Source organism: Myodes glareolus, chromosome 11, assembly GCF_982192425.1.
Source record: "Myodes glareolus chromosome 11, mMyoGla1.1, whole genome shotgun sequence".
NCBI lineage: Eukaryota > Metazoa > Chordata > Mammalia > Rodentia > Cricetidae > Myodes > Myodes glareolus.
The window spans coordinates 14769151-14784596 of NC_142036.1; the positions used below are offsets into that span (position 1 = coordinate 14769151).

Genomic DNA, 15446 nt, shown 5'->3' on the forward strand with positions numbered 1-15446 from the left:
CCAGTATGTATTTTTTTTTTGCTTCTTTGTCAAAAATTGGGTGTCTATATGTGTGTGGGCTTATTTCTGTACCTTCAGTTCTGTCCATTGATTGGTATATCTGTCTTATGCCCATACCATGCTGGTTTTAATACTACAGCTTTGTGGTACATCTTGAAATCTGAGATGGCGATACCTCCAGCATTTCTTTTATTATTTAGGATTGTTTTAGCTTTCCTGAACCTTTTGTGTTTCCATATAAAGTTTAATATTGTTTTACAATCTTGATTTTTGTAGATTTTACAATCTACAAGTATAGATTTTACAATCTTGAAGACTGGTTTACAGTTTCTGTGAAGAGTTGTGTTGGGACTTTATGGTAATTGCATTGAACCTGTAGATTGCATTTGATAGGCTAGCTGTTTTCATAGTATCAGTCCAACCAATCCATGAGCTTGGGAGATCTTTCTATATTCCGGTGTCTTCTTCAATCCTTTCTTCAGCGACATAAAATGTGTATTATTCACTTGTTTTGTTAGCGTTCTCAGGGTTTCTCTGAGATCATTGTGAAAGACAGTTTCACAATGGTTCCACTGATTCCTTTCGCAGTCTGTATTCATTTGTGTACAGGAAGGCCACTGATTTGTGAGCTATTTTGTATCCTGTTACTTTGTTAAAAAGTTTTTTTCAGCGGTAGACGTTCTGGGTGGAGTGTTCAGGGTCATTTATTCATGCTATCATATCCTCTGCGAATAATGATATTTGACTTTCTCCCTTCCTATTTGCTCCTTCAGTAGCCTTATTGCTTCAGCTATGACTTCAAGGAGACATTAAACAGGTATGGAGAGAGTGGACATCCTCGTCTTCTTCCTGATTTTAGCTGAACAGATTTAATATCTCTCCATTTAGGATGCTATTGCTTGTGGGCTTGGTGTAAACTGCCTTTATTAAGTAGGTTGTGTTGAGGTACGTCTTTGTATCCCTAGTGTCTCTAGCACTTCTATCAAAGAGGGATGTTTGATTTTTATCAAAGGCTTTCTCCACAGCTAATGAGATGATCATGTGGGTTTTGTTTTGCCTTTCAGTCTGTTTCTGTGGTGTTTGCATTTTATTGATCTACATATGTTGAACCATCCCCGCATCTCTGGGCTTAAGCCAACTTGATCAATCTTTTTGCTATGTTCTTGGATTTAGTCTGCAAGTATTTTATTGAGAATTTTTATGTCCTTGTCATAAGTGGTATCGGTCTGTAATTTTCTTTCTTTCTTGGGTTTTTGTGTGGTTTTGAAATAGGGTAATAGTGACTTCAAAAGTATTTGTTCAGTTTCTGTTTTGCAGAATAATTTAAGGAGTGTTGGCATTTTTCTTTGATGATTGGGTAGAATTCTGCACTGAATCCATCTGGCCCTGGGCTTTTTTTTTGTGTGTGTGGAGGGGGTGAATTTTAATTACTGCTTCTATTTAACTAGGGGATATGGGTCTATTGCATTGCTTAGTTCATCCTATTTTAACCTTGGTAGGGCATATCTTTTAGGTTTTCCAGCTTGCTAGAGTGCAGATTTTTAAAGTATGACCTTCTGAGTCTCTGAATTTCTCCAGCCTTTGCTATAACGTCTCCTTTGGATCCTCTTTCTCTGTCTTCTGATCAATTTGTCTAAAGATTCATCAATCTTGTTGATTTTCTCAAAGGATCGACTTTTTATTTCTTTGATCCTCTGTGTGTTTTTGTTGATTTCGTCTTTGATTACTCCTTTTACTCTACTCTTTGGGTGTCTCCTTCTTGCTTCCCTGTCTTAAAGCTGTTAGCATCAGATGTTTCTCTCGGTGTTTCTGGTTTGTGGGCACTTAAGAGTTTGCCTCTGAGAACTGGGGAGATGTTGCATTTTCACTGTTCTTAATACCTTCTTTATTTCTGTCTTGACTCAACTTTCTTTCAGTAGTGAGTTGTTCCGTTTCTGTGAGTGCTGTACTTTCTGTCATTTCTATTGTTAATATCCATTTTTAACTCATGGTGGTCAGGTAGGATACAAGATGCTATTTCAGTTGTCCTATGTGTGCTAACCCTTGCTTTGTGTCAATTTGGACCATGAGATGATGAGAGAAATGTGCATTGTTTCGGTGGTGGATGTTCTGTAGATGTGCTAGGGTCATCTGATTTACAGCATGGTTTGACCGCAGTACCATCTCTCTGTTTAGTTTGGTCTAGATGCCCTGTCTGGTGCTGAGAGGAGGGCACTGAAGGGCAGGGTCAATATGTGATTTTAGCTGTGGTAGTGTTTCTTTTGCAGACTTGGGTGCCCTTGTGTTTGGTGCATAAATGTTTAGAACTCTAATATACTCTTGGTGAATTTTTCTTTGATGAGTATGTAATGCCCCTCCCTATCTCTTCTGCTTAGTTTTGCTTTGAAATCTACTTGTTAGATATTAAAAATGTCTATACCCTCTCAGCTCTTGGGCTTATTTGTTCGGAATATCTTTTTTCTTCCTTTTACAGTACAGTGATAGCTGTTCTGGATGGTAAGGTGTGATGGATCCTGTTTTCTAATCCAGTGTGCTGGTCTATGCATTTTGTTTGGAACAGAGACCATTAGTATTGAGCGTTAATAATGAGCAGTATTTATTAACTTCCATTTTTTTGCAAGGGTTTGGGTTTATACCCCGCCTCTTCTTTTGACTAACCGTTCTGGAATTATCAATTACTTGTGTCTTGTGTCTGGTTAACTTCTCTTTAGGCTGACATTCTCTCGCTAGTGCCCCCTGTAAGCTGGGTGTGTGAATAGAAATTGCTTAACTTTATTTGTACCGTGAAATGTTTCTCTTTCCCCTGTCTTATGATCAATAGTTTGCTCAGAATAGTATCCTGCTCTGGTGTCTGTGGCCATCCAGAGTATACAGACTCCATACAGACCCTTCTGGTTTTTAGCGTCTCCATTGAGAAGTTGAGTACTGTTCTAATGACTGATTGTGTGTGACTTGGTCTTTTTTCCTTGCAGCTTTTAATATCCTTTCTGTTTTATACACTTAGTGTTTTGATTGTTATGTGTCATGGGGGAATTTCCTTTCTAGTCCTGTTTTTTTGGTGTTCTGTATGCTTCTTGTACCTTCTTCTTTAGATTGGGGAAATCTTCTTCTATGGTTTTGTTAAAAATATTTTCTGAGCCGGGCAGGTGGTGGCGCATGCCTTTAATCCCAGCACTCGGGAGGCAGAGGCAGGCGGATCTCTGTGAGTTCAAGGCCAGCCTGGTCTACAGAGCAAGTTCCAGGACAGCCAGGCTTACACAAAGAAACCCTGTCTTGAAAAACCAAATATGTGCATGCTTTTCCTATGACTTTAACCTGGATTTCTTCTCCTTATTCTTTTTACTCTGTACCTATTATTTGTAGGTTTGGTCTTAACATAGTATCCCAAATTTCCTGGGTGTTTTATGCTTGGATTTTTTTTTATTTAACATTTTCTTTGACTTAACTATCCATTTCTTCTTCTACCTTGTTTCCAACACTTGAAATTCTCTTTTCCATGTCTTTTAATCTGTTGGCGAGGTTTACATCTGAGGTTTTTGCTTCACAACGTAAGTTCTTCATTTCCAGGTTTATTTTTCATTTTTGGTCTTCTTTAGTGATTCTATTTCTTTGTTAGATTCTACTTTAATGTCTTGAATTGTTTTCATTATTCCCCTTGACTGTTTTTGTTTTCATAGTCTTCATTAAGGCATGCATTCAGATCCTTTTTAATGTCCTTGGGCAGGTCCACACTTGCTGTTTGTTAAGTCTAGTGCTTTGGCCAATGGCTTTTCTCAGGGCCGATCGCAGGAGGGTTGCTCACTTTTGAAGGCTATGTATTGTTTGTGTTTTGTGTTTTTGTGCTGGGATCTAGGCATCTGGAGTTATGATATTTGGGGTGTTCCCTGGTGTTTCTGGTCTCATCTTTGTGGGCAAGTATTCATTGTTTGGTTACTGTCTCCCAATCTGGATCCCAGCCAAGCGTGTTGGCTGTTGGCCCCTGGTGGAGAGGAGTTCTGCAGTCCCCCATTGCCTGCTTCTCCAGCTGCTTTCACAAAATACTGAGAGTGCAGTGTAAGAAAGGAAGGGCGGGTTTGTTATGGCGCCCAGTGTGAGGGTGCAGACCACCACGGTAGGTACGGCATGGCAGCAGTGGCTTGAGGCAGCTGCGCACACTGACCCACAGTCAGGAAGCAGAGAGAGATGAACGCTGGTGCTTGGTTCACTTTCTCCTTTTATTCAGTCTGGGACTCCAGCCCCTGGATGGTGTGAGCCACATTCAGGGTGGGCTTTTCCTTCTCAGTTAAGCCTTTCTGGAAACCCCCCTCACAGCTACACCCAGAGCTTTGCTGCCTTTGAGATTCTAAACCTGTCAAGTTGGTGAAGATTAACTACCACGCCCACGCAGGGGACTCTTGCCCTTGCCACTGTTCAGGTGAGCATGTGACTGCAGACATCCTCCTCCACTGTTTCCCGGATGGTGATGGGCCATCCGGACTCACACCATGCTGCAGAGGCCATTTCTATGCCTTTGTGTCTTTCGGCACTACCCTGTTATTTTCGATGTAGAGGTTGCCCCACCTCCTCCCTCAATTTTTCCTGGGTGTTTGCATTTCTAATGCTTTTGCAAACAGTCGGTTTAAATTGGTCATTTTCCAGTTGTTGTCGTGGTGCCTAAAGCTGCAGGTGCTGTTGCTGCTGAATGTGCTTCTGACTGTAGGATCTGAGCCGGGCCATGACTTTTCCAGAGACTCACTGGGGTGCCTCCATAATGGTTATTGCATGGCTTCATTCCCATGTGTTCACTTGCTGTGTGGGCCTCAATGTGTTTACTGGAAACCACACTGGTGAACGGAAATAAACATGGACCGTGTATACCCTGTCCCCTTTCTAATCATGTAGTGGCTGCTCTGTGTGCTCCATGTCTTCTCATCGTTCAGTGTATCTTCATCGTTTGTATGTGTGTATGTACACACTCATGTGTGCATGTGTCATTCAGTGCATTTCATCATTTGTATGTGTGTATGTACGCACTCGTGTGTGCATGTGTGTGTCATTCAGTGTATCTTCATCATTTGTATGTGTATATGTACGCACTCGTGTGTGTATCATTCAATGCACTTCCTCATTTATATGTGTATATGTACACACTCATGTGTGCATGTGTCATTCAGTACATTTCATCATTTGTATGTGTATATATACACACTCATGTGTATGTATGTGTCATTCAGTGCACTTCATCATTTGTATGTGTGTATGTACACACTCATGTGTGCATGTGTGCGTCATTCAGTGCATTTCATCATTTGTATGTTACATGTACATGCTCATGTGTGCATGTGTGTATCATTCAGGGTATCTTCATCATTTGTATGTGTGTGTACACACTCATGTGTGCATGTGTGTCCATGCATGTGGAGAAGAGAGAACGACTTCAGGTGTTGTCTGCTGCTTTGCCAACTCTTTTCGAAGAGACAGGATGTCTCACTGGTCTGAAGCTTGCCAAATAGGCTAGGGTGGCTGTCCCATGGGCACTAGGGACCTGCCTGTCTCTGCCTCCCCAGTGCTGGGATTACAGGTGTGCACCACCCATGCCTGACTTTTTCTTTGTGTGTCTTTAGGATCAAATTCAGAGCCTTGTGCTTGCAAGGCAAGCATTTTCCCAACTCATTCACCTCCTTGACTTCCACTGTAACCTTAATCAGGACCAAAGGCAGTCTTCGCCCAGATGTGTTCAGTCTGCGTTTGTTGAGATGCCCTCACGAGGTGCGTCTTTTATACACTATTGTTCGAATCCCATTGATGGGCTGTGTGTTCTTAAGATAGCCCTCTATGGCTCTGTGTATTATTACATGAATGTAACATGGGGCTCTGTCTGCCAGCACCTTGCTGTAAGCAATCAGGAAGGATTGAATTTTTCATTCTCCCTCCTGCCAATGTCCATGGGCAGCTGGGCATCGGGGAGCTGGCCTCACAGACTGAGCTAGGACCTACCTTCTCTCTTGCTCCAGGAGTGTATGCATGAAACATTTAGTAAATATTGGGAGAAAAACGCTGGTAAACCAAGATTTGAGTTGTCTTGGTTTAATAACAGACACTGTTTAAAAAACATTAAAGTAGTAATATTAAGTATTGTCTGTCAATTTTGATAAGCTGTGTCTTTAGGCGGAGAGGGAACTCTGCCTGTTTAAGTTACCAAGTTTATTAAAGTTATGAAGCATGTCCTCATCATTCTAATGACTTTCGAAAGAACAATCTCTGCGATCATTTATCTGTAGGGTTTTTTTTTTTCCTGTGATCACTTTGGTTAGACACACAGAAGCAATTGGCCGGCAACAGGATTTTCCTCATACAATTCGTCTCCATCTGATTCCTGCTCGTCTCTCCTTTGTCCACCCTCTCCGGCTTCAGCCTTTTCCAGTTTCAAGACGAGGAGGAGCTTCAACTGTTGGCATCCAGGCTCTCCACTGAAGATATCGCCATTCCCAGACACCGCCTTAGCTGTGCCTCTCAGTCCTGGCGCATGGCTTCAGATCAACCAGACCCGAGTTTTCCAGTTCCTTTTCATTCTCTCGTGTGACTCGATTCACAGGCACCAGGCATGATTTCCAAGCAGCCAGGCCCCTTCTAGCCATGTTTTAGTTACTGTCTCTAGCTCAATTCCGTGATGGCCAGAGACCACATTGTGAGCCCCGGCAACCGTCGGGCCTGGGGAGCCTGGCTTCATGAGGTGGCACCTGGCAGCTCTGCGACCTCCTGCGTGCTGGAAGGACGTGCATACAGCAGAGCCGGGTGCAGTGGTCTGTATCACTTGTCAATTAGGTCAGGCTGTCAGCTGCGACCGTCCATCCGGGTTCTGCCTCCTCCCTGACTTGTTTGCTTATGAAATCAGCCACTGAGAGGCGAGTTGGTTCCTGTGTGTGTGTGTGGGGGGGGGGTGCTTCTCTCTTCTCTCTGTCCTCTAGGATTCTGTTCCATGAATTCCCTTAATTGGTGCTCACTCGGGACTGTAATGGCCTCTCAAAGCACTGACTGTCTGGTACACACCTGTGCCACCCACCTGACCTAGACTGACACTGTCACCAGCTCCGCCTGCTTCGTGGTTGTGCATTCTACCATTCCCTCACGGCTTTTCCCTCTTCCTTCAGCCTGTTTTGGTCTCGACTCAGGAGCATCTCTTTAAGTGCTGTACACTTGAGTTTTATGTCTCACATCCGTCCAACTTTATTAGCCTTCTCCCTGGGCCCCGAGCCCGCTCGAGGCAGCATTATTTCTAAAGGTTTTGGTCTTAACTGTCATCTCGCATCTGCTTTCTGTTTGGCTCACCTGATTCATGCTCTGTTTCCCCGCGCTTCTTGGCTTCTTTGAGATTAACAAAATCTTTTTACTCTCCCACGTTCCCTGTCCTGACTTGTTAGCTCTAACACTTTCACGATTTCGGGTGGTTATCCAGAGCTCTTGGCACTCGCCCTTGGCTAATATGTGGTAGCTCGATGCGAAGACAGACCTGGCCAGTTTCCAGGGCTGCTGGGGCGCCCCAACAGCTCACTCTATCCACCCCACACCCTCCTTCCTCATGGTCGCTCTGCACTGCCTGTCTCAGCTGACAGATGCACCCCCCCCCCATGGCCCCTCATTCCTCCTGACATCTCCTGGTTCTGCTGTCTTCCGTTGGAAGAGCTGCTTTTAGGATTTCGTGAGTGCGAGCCTGTGCTGGCGGATTGTGGTGATGGCTTCCTGAGCGCTGCTTCCCCTGGAGGGTCTCCGCTGACGGGGAATCCAGACAGGCAAGCTGTTTTATTTCGGCACTTTAGACTGTCACCCCACTAGCTCGCTGCTTCCTTCTCAGTGAGGGTTCAGCTTTCAGCCTTGTTTTTGCTTTTGAAAGATAATGATGTATCATTTTCTCGGGCCTTCTTTACAGTTCCCTGCCCCCGTGGCGGGGGGGGGGGGTGTTTGCACCCAGAGCTCTGTGCAAGGCAAGCGCTCTTCCACTAAGTTCACCCTCCAGTCCTACAGGGTTTTCCTTTTGTCTCCAGTGAGTTTTTCCAGAAGGTGTCTGGGTGTGGCTTCCTTTGTTTTGATCCTGCTCGGGCTTGCAGGCCTTCCCACATCTGTAAGCCATGCCTTCTCTTGGTTTTAGAAGTTCTTAATGGCTGTCCTTCAAGTGTGGCTTCAGCACTGTCTGTCTCTCCCTTTCCTGCGTGGCAGCTACCCCTGCCCATGCGGCAGGGTGTTCATGGTGAGCCACTGTTCCTCTCCGTTCTTTAGTTTGACACCTTTTGTTCTCTTATCCCCTAGTCTTGCGCCCAGAGTGCCACTACTTCTAAAATGCTGTCTGCTCAGGTCCCACAGTTAAGTCTTTAATCCATCTGGGGATGATCTCTGTAGCTGGTGAGATCCAGGTCTGGCTTCGTTCTTTTGCACACAAACACCCAACTTTCCCAGAGGTGTTTGCTGAAAAGTCTCCCTGCCACCAGTCTTAGCACAGCTACTGGACACCAGTTGGTGGATCTGTGGCTTCCTTCCAGGCTGTCTGATCTGCCCAATGTCTACATCTCCTTTTTTTCAAGCTAATACCATGCTGTTTGATGGCTAAAACTTTGTGCCGTATTCTAAAGTCAAGTGCAATGCCCCCGGTCCTTTCTTTTTGCTTACGTGACTTTGTGCTTTCTGGGGGAGCTGTTTGGGATTTATTTGGGTTTTGTGGCTGCCGTGGGTCCGTACACACTGGGAATTGTTTTTCCTAGCTCTGTGAAGGATCCAATGGATATTAATGTGGGGATTATTGCATTGACTCTGTAGGCCACGTCAGATCGTGGGGACATTTTAGCGACACTGAAAGCGGAGTATTTTTCTCTCCTCCATGTCCTATTCCATTTCTGTCACACACACACACACACACATTTTATGCTTTTGTTGGAAAATCTTTAATTAATTTATTCTTAATTGCTTTATTACTGATACAGCAATTAAAAACACTTTTTACTTCGGTGGCTTCTCTTTCAGCTAGTTCACTGTTGGCAGATGGAAGAGCCACTGACTTCTGTCTGCTGATTCTGCACTCTGTGTCTTTGCTGGATTATTTCAGTTGTAATCAATTTGAGTAGTGTCTTCAAGGGGTTGCGTATGTTAGATTATCTTTTCCTTTCTGGTTTGGGTCTACATTTCTACCCTATTGAGCTCCCACTGTCATGCTGAGTAAGGGTTGTGGCAGTGGAGTCCTTGTCGGGTTCCAGCTCTCAGACAGAAGCTCCCACGTTCCCACGCTCAGGGCAACAGCGGGTGTAGGCTCGCTAAGTCTCGCTCTATCGTCCACAGCACGTTTCTACCGTGTCTACTTTGTTCTGGTGCTGAATCTCATCAAATGCATCCCTCGTCTCTATCGGCATCATCACGTAGGGCTATCTTCCCCTCCGTAGACGGGTTACACTGTATTTATTGATTGCGATATGCGGAACTATCCTTGTCTGAAGATGAAATTACTAGGAGAAACATAAAGGAGAAACTTCAAGATATTAGTTCAGGCAAAGTCTCTTTGCTGATGACCCCAAAAGCACAGAAAACAAAATAGAAAACAGACAAATGGGATTGTGTTGAACTAAAAAGCTTCTCTGCCACAAAGGAAGCAGTTGACAGCGTGACAAGATCATTCTGCAAATGGAGAGAAAGCACCAGCCAATTATGCATCCAATGGGGGTTAATGCCCAGAATGTACAAGGAATCGAATAACTTAATAGCAATAAAAATCCAATTTGAAAACGGGCAATATGCCCAAGTGAATGACCAACAGGTACCTCGATTTAAAAAAAAAAAAAAAAAACACCCTTAGTATTAGGGAAACAAATCAAAACTACAATGAGCCAGCCTCTCACACATGTTAAAATGTCTGTCATTGTCATTGGAAAGACACAAAAGGGCAAGTGACAGCACAGGTGTGGGAAAGGAGCGCTTGCACACGCTGGGTGGGAGTGTGAGTTAGCACAATCACTATAGAAACATCAGGAGTACACCCACGTGATCCAGCAATCCTACAGCGGGTGCACAACCCAAGGAAACCCACGCACCAGTCACCCGCACGCCCATGTGTACTACAGCACGCTCACAATAGCCTAGAAGCGGAACGACCCCCAGCCATCCACCAGCTCATAGGCAGGCAATGAAAACATAGTAATAAGATGGGAAAGGGTGCGATCCTGTCACCTGTGCAGCGTGGATGACCTAGGGGTCATTATGCTAAAGGGAATAAGGAGGCACTGAAGACAAGCCCTCACCCACACAGGATGTTTAAAAGTCCATCTCATGATGTCATAGAACTGAGAGGAGTTCCTGGAGACTGGAGAGTGGGCTGGGGCACATGGGGGAGGATAGAGGTTGACCAGTAGGTGCTAAGTTCTAGTTAGACAGAAAAATAAGTTCTGGGGTTGCATGGTGCAGACGGCACATAGCAGCAATGTTCTGTGTGTATCCTCAAAACTGGAGTGAAAGGTTTTGACTGTTTCCTCCACAAAGAAGCAATGAACTTTTGAGGAGATAAAAATGTTTATGCAGATTTGAAGATCACACAATGTACACATACATCAGAACATCATGGTATTCTTTGAATATGTACACTTTGTATGTGTGAAAAATTGAAAACTCGGATAATGTTAAATCTGTCTACTGTTTACATCTCCCTCCCTCCCTCCCTCCCCTCTCATCTTTCTTCTTTCCTTCCCTGTCTTTTGTGACAAGGTCACACTATATAGCTCAAGCTGACTTTGGACTCTGATCGCCCCATGCTGGGATTGCAGGGGTGTGCTTTCTGCCCCATGCTGGGATTTCAGGGGTGAGTTCTCCGCCCCAGGCTGGGATTGCAGGGTGAGCTCTCGGCCCCAGACTGGGATTGCAGGGGTGTGGTCTCTACCCCACGCTGGGATTTCAGGGGTGTGCTCTCTGCCTCACTCTGGGATTGCAGGGGTGTGTTCTCCGCCTCACGCTGGGATTGCAGGGTTGTGCTCTCCCATGCCCACACCATTGGTTCTCTCATTTTAGAAATTTAGAATTTCATTTAGCTCTTTTTATAGATTCAATCTCTTTGATAAACGTTTCTCTCTCCACATATTTTCTTACCTTTGCCTCTATTTCCTTGCTGGCTATTTTAGCATCCTTGTAAAGAGCTCCGAATGAACGTCACTGTCAGCCCTATTTTCCTCCTGGCTCCGGCTGTGTGTCTTTTGGCGTTCTGTTATTGGTTGTTATTGGCAGCTGGATGTAGCTTTGTCTCTGCCAGGAAATGCGTCCCCACCTCTGATGGTTCAAGAACAGGGTGACCACCAGGAAGGATTATACAGAGTGGCTCCATAGAAGCTCAGATGTGAGCCTGAGTGGCTGCCAGGGCCAGCACTGGCATCTTGATCTTTTCAGCAAGAATAGGACTCAGGACCCTGCTCTGCTCTTCAGAGGTCTGGAACTTCGAGTGTCTTCCCCACTGTGCAGCTGAGAGCCAAGGAGCCTGTAGCCAGTTTCTGTTACTCTGCTAACCCTGTCCACAGGCTGAACCACCGCAAGAGCTCTCTCGTCCTGCCTGCTCTGGTCCTTAGACTGTGGCCTGAGTCCAGAGCTCTAGCAGGCCCACGAAGAGGTGCCTGCAGGGTCTCCCCTGGCCTCCGGGGCCCCTGGCCTAGTCTAACCCGCCTGCCTTTTCCCTTGACTCTCATCAGAAGCTTCTAGCTGCTCAAAGGAAGCCAAAGGCCCAGAGAGGGGATGCAGGCTCACACGTTAGCCACTGAAAGTTGTACAGGGTCTACTGAAGTGTCCTCTGTGCAGGTCAGGGAGGGCTGGGTGTGCTGTGGTCCCCTGAGCTCCAAGTCCTGACAGCAGGATGCTCGCTAGCCTACTTCATGTCACTGTGGCAGGTCCTTCCCTCTTTCTGGGACACTGCTGGTCACGGGAACAGAGAGAAAAGAGAAAGGACACAGGCTGGGTCCTCTACAAGGGGATGGCACAGTCACCATGGCTCAGTGGTGCTGGGTCTTGTGGAGTGCCGGTGTCTGGAATCTGCACTCTCCCCTCTGTCACCACGTTTGTTGGTTAGGATACCCTTCCTGTTGCTAATCCGGCAGCGGGACAAGGGCTCATTTCTTTAAAAATTGCATGTCCCTGATGAGTGAGATCAGTGGCGTTTTATGTTTCTTGAATTTATGGGGAAACAGGCAGCATTTCAAAATTGGAGAGGAAACAGAGCTTGTGAAGCTCCCATGGGCCCTCCGTTCTAAACAACCGCACCCCAACACCCTTCTTACTTCTCACACTTCCTCCCCTCAGACTAACAAAGCTCTGCTGAATTTCTATTACAATAGGTCCAGTAGGTTTCCTTCCATATCTAACAGTTCTTCTGTGTGCATCTGTGTCAGAGGCTGAGCGTGCACAGGTTTAAGCTTGTCACAGCTGAACTAGGTCTGATGCCTCTATTAACATACGCGATTTGTGCTGTGTGAGTCATTTTGACTGAGATTAGCTTTGTCATTGCTCTGGTCATTTCGCCTGTGTTCGTATCCACCCTTTGTTCTTCGGCCACATATCAGAATTTATGAACGTGTCTCTTGTAGACAGCACATGATCCGGACTCTGACTCCAAATGTGACCTCACTCTGCCCTCCCTGGGCGGCTGAGCAGAACTCCGTACCCGTGGCTGCTGCATCCCTAATCTCCCACCCTTTTCTCTTCTGCTTTTTAATCTCAAGTCAATCAGAAATGCACTCAAGTCTTTTGCGCCTATAGAAAAGCAAAACCAACCCCCTTCCCGACAACACAAACGCCCCTGGTGTGTGACTCAGGCATTGTCCAGATCTTGTTTCTTCCTTTCTTCTTAGGAACTCAGAACTGCTTTGGGGCCCCCTCAACCATCCACCCCTGAACTTTTTGATGCTAGGCATTGCTCTGTTGTCCCCACCTGCCTGCTCTCCCTCGGCCGTTTACAGGACCTGCTGAGGTCACGGCTGTCATGCTGAGCCACCGCCTTCCACACTGTGCTGGTCACTCTCAGCTCTACACCCCAAGGTCTGATTGGACTCAGTATAGGCCTCTGGCCTCAGCTGTCTGTGGAGTGAGCACCTGGCTCTGCAACCGGACTGGGGCTCACATCTGTCCAGACCCCAGGTGGTGATTCTTTGTCTCTTCTCTCTTTCCTCTGAAAGGTGCCCCAGCTTCCTTTGCATGGAGTCACTGTGAGTACCCGGGCAGAGCCCCCCGAAGGGTGACCCTGTGGATACCTGGGATGTTGGGAGCACAGTGATGGGCTCTGAGATGCCAGGCACTCATCCAACCGGCTGAGCAGACTATTTTTAGCTTCCGAGCTCTGCCTCACTCTATAGTGAATCTGAGCACCCTCCAACACTGCCAAGTGGAAGATTTCCTATTGTAGATCTTCAGTGACTTGTTTTGTGTCTGTGCCTATGAATGACATTTATCCCATGGTGACATTTGTGGGTGGCAAGTTCTCCCGAGGAAACCCTCGCAGTCACCTGCACTGTGACTTGTAGGTCGTCAGAGCTGATCGCCTCCAGACCAAGTGCTTGGATAACGGTGGCTCTGTGACTGCTGAGGTTAGGAGGCAGAGATCTGCACGAGACTGATCACACTGTGGCCCACACGGTGAGGCCTCGACCTGCTCCTCTTTGCTTGGGGAGTGCACAGAGATTCCCATGGCAGAATGGGGAAAATAGCAAGGAAAGACCTTGGCTAGACCGTGAGTCAGAGATTGGCAGGAGGATTGGAGGGCAGAGGTCATGCAGGCACTGGATCGTCACCAACATCACCAGCCCTGCTGTGCTGGGGCTCACTGGCCTGCTGGAGCAAGCGTTTCTCACCACCACAGTGCTCCCTAGGCCTCTGGTGGAGGTCCCCTCTGCGAGGCTGCAAGAGTGCTGGACCCCATCTTTCCATGTTTACCCGGCATGTGGACGCACTTGAGAGAGACACTGAATCTTAGATTTGAGACTCCAAGGATGGGATGCCAGCAATTCCATGAGAATATTCTCCTGGGGAGGAGGCAGTGGGAGGAGGGACAGTCCCCATCTCATCCTGGCCTTGTGAGAAACTCAGGTGGGACACTGTACTTCAGCACTTTCGTGACGAGCCATCTCTCCAGCCCTTGCCCTGCCTTTTACCTTCACATCATTTCTGTTTCTTCCCCTGCCCCTCCTCCCGTGTTTCTCAAGCCTGATCCCATTGTCGCTCCAAGTTTTGGGAGATGTCTGTCTTTCTGCCAGAGTCAGGTGTGGCCTCGGTGTAGTTATTGGCTATTTGTTGCTTGCTTTGACCTCTGTGCTGGCACCACACCAGACCACAAAGCACCTGTGTGCACTAGTCACCCCACACCTGAGATGTCCATGCTGCCTGACTGCAACCCAGCAACGCTATCCACACTGGGACACAGTCTGCCCTGTATCCCTCCTCCTACACCCCATGAGCTCCCCTTTAACATGTCTCCAGGCTTGACCAACATCACACAGCAATGCTGTCCACAGTGGGACACAATCTGCCCTGTATCCCTCCTCCCACACCCCATGAGCTCCCCTTTAACATGTCTCCAGGCTTGACCGTCATCTTCTAGAGTTAGACAGGAGTCTCCGGATGTACTTTCCACCCAGCAACCAGAGTGACCCTTCAGAGCAAGTCAGACACACCCTGCCCCACTTCCCCCAACTCTGATTAAAAATAAAGTCCATATTGCTCAGCACCTCCAATGAAAGCATCCAAGAGTGCCCACTCGCTCCCTGTTCTCTGTACTTTTCCTATCTCGTAGGCTCCTGCGGCGCTGCCCAGCCCCCCACTGTTTATCACACAGGCTTCACACCTGAAACCTCTGAAGTGGCCATTCGTGTAGCGTTTCCCCCATTGTACCCCCCCCCCCCCCGTCTAAAGGCTTCTTGCCTACGATCTCAGAATGCAGGTTCCTGACATAATCTCTGGACCAGTTCTCCCCCAGTGTGAACTGGCAGGCTGTTTCCAGCTTACTCTTGAGTGTAGACTCTAGCGCGGTTTTCCCAGTAGACAACATAAACCGTTAGATTAGTTTTGTCGTGTCTGGGCCGGTAGCTTTCACTCAACACTTTGGAGCCAATTCCTGACACCAATAGGAACCTGGGATGTAGAACTTTCCAACAGATTCCAAAGTTCTGATGCTGTGTTTCTGATGCTGGATCCTTCATAGACATCTGCTCAACCAGTGCCAGGTCTGGGCAGAGCAGGGCAGAGCAGGTTAAGGTCACAGGATCAGCCCCAGGCTGGCCCTTTGTGACTGTGGAGCTGTCAACGCCATCCTTGGATAGGAAGCGGCCTGTGACTCTAGTCCACCTGCCTAGTGGGATCCAGATGAGGCTGGCTCTTCCTGAATGGCTGAGCAAGAAGATGAACTGCCCCACCCACAATGACTGACATTAACTTCTCTGTACTGTCAAACAGCGGAACAGACCTGCCAT

The 15446-nt window shown here is 46.9% G+C and overlaps 1 long non-coding RNA gene across 1 annotated transcript in view; it reads left to right on the top strand.

The window, feature by feature from the left end:
• Positions 1–698: 698 nt before the first annotated feature.
• LOC146892505 (uncharacterized) overlaps positions 699–15446 on the top strand; it is a 35923-nt gene continuing 21175 nt past the window's right edge. Inside the window, exon 1 of the long non-coding RNA XR_015004370.2 lies at positions 699–817. This is a non-coding gene — a long non-coding RNA (uncharacterized LOC146892505). The remainder of the gene's footprint in view (positions 818–15446) is intronic.